The following is a 5,000-nucleotide window of genomic DNA, read 5'->3' on the forward strand; positions in this document are numbered from 1 at the left end:
AGAGACGATCTGAACTAATCTGTCATTAATATTCATTTGAATGTCACCAAGGTATCTTAAATAGTCTTTCTTTCCTACTACCATAAACTCAGTTTTACTTAAATCTTATCCATTGCCTAACACTAGTAAGAACGGGGTTTAAATTTGCAGCTAAACCATTAGAATCACTTATGGAAAAATAAAATAGTGTATTATCCACAAATAACTTGAACTTCACTACAGGTATTTACGGTACACTTTGGCCTATCAATCGTATTATAGAGACCTGTAGTGAAGTTCAGGTTATTTGTGGATAATAAGTTTCTATTTTTCCATAAATGATTCTGACGGTATAACAATTTGTGGATAATACACTATTTCATTTTTCCATAAATGATTCTAATGGTATAATAATTTGTGGATAATACACTATTTCATTTTTCCATAAATGATTCTAACGGTATAACAATTTGTGGATAATACACTATTTCTTTTTTCCATAAATGATTCTAACGGTATAACAATTGGTGGATAATACACTATTTCTTTTTTCCATAAATGATTCTAACGGTATAACAATTGGTGGATAAAACACTTTCATTTTTCCATAAATGATTCTAACGGTATAACAATTGGTGGATAAAACACTATTTCATTTTTCCATAAATGATTCTAACGGTATAACAATTGGTGGATAATACACTATTTCATTTTTCCATAAATGATTCTAATGGTATAACTGAAAATTTAAACCCCGTTCTTACTAGTGTTAGGCAATGGATAAGATTTAAGTGAAACTGAGTTTATGGTGGTAGGAAAGAAAGACTATTTAAGATACCTTGGTGACATTCAAATGATGTTAATGACAGCTTAGTTCAGATATCTGATAAAGTTCGTAACCCAGATGTATCACCGGAATGTGATGTAGTAATAATTACTCTCTATTACCTCAGAAACATTGTTTTTTTTTTTCTTTTTTAAGAAACATCTGGATGAATGTTCTGTTAAGAAACTTGTGATTAACTGTTTATTTTCATGATTGATTACTGCACTCTATCTATTACATTTAACACAAAATACAACTTAGGAACTTACAAGTTACAACACACAATAAACAGAAGAGCAAGATTGGAAAAAAAGCTGTTTCAACCCGAAAAAAAGGGTTATCCCTGAACTGGCTGAACTAAAATGGTTGTCGATTAAAACTATAACAAATTTCAAGATATGAGGAAGACTCGTCAAGTTATCAGAACTAAACGTCCATCATGTTTTAACAGAATTGCTAGACATCGTGTAGCCAACCAATCGTGTCGACACGAAAATAATTACAAATAGAATCAAGTTACTGGAGCATGGAAAAAAAGAGTTATCCCTGAACTGGCTGAACTAAAATGGTTGTCTAATAAAACTATAATAAATTTCAAGATATGAGGAAGACTCGTCAAGTTATCAGAACTAAACGTCCATCATGTTTAACAGAATTGCTAGACATCGTGCAACCAACCAATCGTGTCGACACGAAAATAATTACAGATGGAATCAAGTCATTGGAGCATGGATGCGCCTCGACTGGACAGTGGGTTCTGGAACTTTAAAAATTGCGGCCTCAAAATTGCATAACCATAACAAGCTCCCATTTGACAACAGAAAGACGGATAATATAAAGGATTTCAAGAAGTCAAAGACCTTTTTGTTTCCAAATTGATACAATACCGTAGATTTTGGCATTTAAAACGGATCACGCTATATGATTTTCTATATAAGAATGTGTAGGACAAAACATTTTGTAGGTAAGACAGGACATAGGGCTTTCCCATGTGTGACAGGATCAGGAAAACAGCCTTTAAAGTACTGTAATTAAAGTAGAGTTGATAAAATTTCCCGCAAGAAACAAAACTTCACACCTGTAGCCTACCTTAGATTTATTTTGAATATAAGTCCTTGCTCTCCGGAAAAACGAGACCATAATCGCTGTCACATTCCCACTTTAACAACAAAAATCATGAATAAATCATATAAGCATAAAACTTACACAACATGCCCTATGTTTTTGCGTCTTCTCGGATGGGTGATAACATCGGCAATACTTCGAACCTCCGTAACACTTTATCTCACAAGCAATCTTACTTTGTCCCTTCCTGGATGTTACGTCCCTTCCTTTCACCTGGGTCTTACAGACAACCAATGTAGCACTTTCTAGATATTCATTTCCTCATTCCTCCTATACTCCTAAAACTTACACTATTCATCTGGGTCTTACAGACAACCTATGTAGCACTTTCTAGATATTCATTTCCTCATTCCTCCTATACTCCTAAAACTTACACTATTCACCTGGGTCTTACAGACAACCTATGTAGCACTTTCTAGATATTCATTTGCTCATTCCTCATATACTCCTAAAACCTTCACTAATTTCACCTACCTATAGCGATTCGTTTTTACGATATGACTGAACCGTTTCAAAATACTGATCTATTCTTTCACCTTAGGTTTTGCTCTTTTTTTATTTTCACCATTTCTACGTACCTCCAAATATTTCGCCCCTTTAACTCATTCTTGCTTCACAGTTCAATTAATCATTCTTAAAAGCTTCAATATTTTTCTTTCATTTACATCCTCATCCACACTTCACTTCCAGAACAAGAACAGGCCCAGTAAATTCATTCAAAGATTTCCACCCTGGCTTTTCATTTTTCTGAACATGAGCTGCTTCCTCCCCAGGTTCATTTAGTATGTGACCTACATAACCCTTTTCATTCAAATCTCAACACCATTCACTAAGTTTATTATTATTATTACTATCCAAGCTACAACCCTAATGGGAAAAGCAAGATGCTATAAGCCCAGGGGCTCCAATAGGGAAAAATAGCCCAGTGAGGAAAGGAAATAAGGAAATAAATAGCTGAAGAGAACAAATTAACAATAAATCATTCTAAAAAAAGTAATGTCAAAAGAGATATGGCATATATAAACTATTAACAACGTCAAAAACAAATATGTCATATATAAACTATAAAAAGACTCACGACAAAATATCTAAAAAATCGACTATTTCTATTCTTCAACCATCTAATGACCATTCGACGTTTTCCTTTCCTGTCTTGCTTCTCCCTACATAGCCTTACTCTTGCACACATTTAAAATTAAAATTAATTATCTTCTTCTCTTGCAAACACACCTGAAACTCTCGCATTGGTTTTTATTCAGTTTCCTTTCACTATCGCCAATCAACATTTCATTATATAAAAACATCAGCCATTTCTCAAAATTAAATTTCTTATTCCGCAAATTCGCACATGATCAAATTCACGTTTCTCCTAAATTTGATTATCACACCGAAAATTAAAATACATGTTTAATTCATAACTAATCTCAGACTCACATTATCACTAAATCAATCAACACTCCTGTCTACATATTATAACAAATTATGCTTCCAGCATATGAACTGTCTTTGCAAGTATAATAATTATAACCTAGTTTTCACGAAGCATGAAATCCTGCTTAGACAACGTTTTCAGTTTAATAACCAAACTGACAGCTTGTTGAAATATATGCACAAACACGAAACCTGATAAGCGTAAAAAAATAGACCTATCATGACATTTAAAACTATAGCCCCAAGGTGTGCGAGTTTTTTTTTTTTTCTATTCTTTATTTATCTAATAATGTCCAGGTTAGCTTAAAAGGGGCATTGTATACTTGATCTATGACGTGTAAAAACATTATTAATGAACTTCGTCTTCAATGGTTGTACTGTATTTGATTGAATTCCAATCTAAATTACATTTCTGAATTATTGATAAATATAATTCATTTGCAGCATGTATAATAACATGCAGATGTTTGCGCTTTAAATCTTAACCGATGGAATGAATCAACGAAAGAAAGAGAATAAGGGTGAATAACTTGGGACTGTTTTCGCTAGCGGGATCTCCACATGGTCTTCCGAGTCTAAAACGGGATCACACATTCTTTACTTTTTTTCTTCTTTTTCTTATACTTAACGCATTTCTTTCCATTTTCCAACGTTTAATTTCTTCTCTCACGGTAAAGCAACATTAAGTTACTCTTACTCCACCAGATTCTACCATCTAGAGTGGGAGTGTATAACAGTAGAGTTGAAGTATGAGGTCATCCCACCGTTCACAAGAGGAAGTATAACGACCGCATCGATGTGGTTGGATGATCCGGAATGCTATGCAACGAACAAACAACTTTGGGTCGTTTTACGTCTCCTCTTCTTCTCCTCTTCTTACCTGTCACTGCTTTGTCCCTCTCCTGCGTTAGATCGAGAGAGAGATGTTGTGTGTGATTAAACTCCATAGGAGAGTTAAACTTGATAGGAGAAATAAGGAGTAAAAAATTGAAAGGTAAAATCATTTCAAGAAGATTAAATAGACCTTGAGAGTAGTAAACTTTCTGAGAGAGAGAGAGAGAGAGAGAGAGAGAGAGAGAGAGAGAGAGAGAGAGAGAGAGAGAGAGAGAGAGTGCTGTGTATGAGTAAACTCCACAGGAGAGTTAACTTGTTAGGAGAAATAAGGAGTAAAAAATCGAAAGGTAAAATCATTTCAAGAAGATTAAATAGACCTTGAGAGCAGTAAACTTTCTGTGAGAGAGAGAGAGAGAGAGAGAGAGAGAGAGAGAGAGAGAGAGAGAGAGAGAGAGAGAGAGCTGTGTATGAGTAAACTCCACAGGAGAGTTAACTTGTTAGGAGAAATAAGGAGTAAAAAAATCGAAAGGTAAAATCATTTCAAGAAGATTAAATAGACCTTGAGAGCAGTAAACTTTCTGAGAGAGAGAGAGAGAGAGAGAGAGAGAGAGAGAGAGAGAGAGAGAGAGAGAGAGAGAGAGAGAGATTCTATCGCACTTTGTTCATCGCACTCACACGCGAGTTTTTTAAAAGATTTTTCTCACTGTCAAGATAACCTCTGCATCTTCCTAACAAACCTAGAGGGCACTAGCTTGACCTAAAATTATCACTTCACAATTACTTAAAAAATACCTCTAATCCGGTA

The 5,000-nt window shown here is 34.5% G+C and overlaps 1 protein-coding gene across 2 annotated transcripts in view; it reads right to left on the reverse strand.

The window, feature by feature from the left end:
* LOC137646594 (uncharacterized) overlaps window positions 1–5,000 on the reverse strand; it is a 39,197-nt gene that overhangs the window by 33,535 nt on the left and 662 nt on the right. The gene's annotated exons all lie outside the window — the stretch shown is intronic.

The sequence above is a fragment of the Palaemon carinicauda genome, chromosome 1 (genome assembly GCF_036898095.1).
Source record: "Palaemon carinicauda isolate YSFRI2023 chromosome 1, ASM3689809v2, whole genome shotgun sequence".
NCBI lineage: Eukaryota > Metazoa > Arthropoda > Malacostraca > Decapoda > Palaemonidae > Palaemon > Palaemon carinicauda.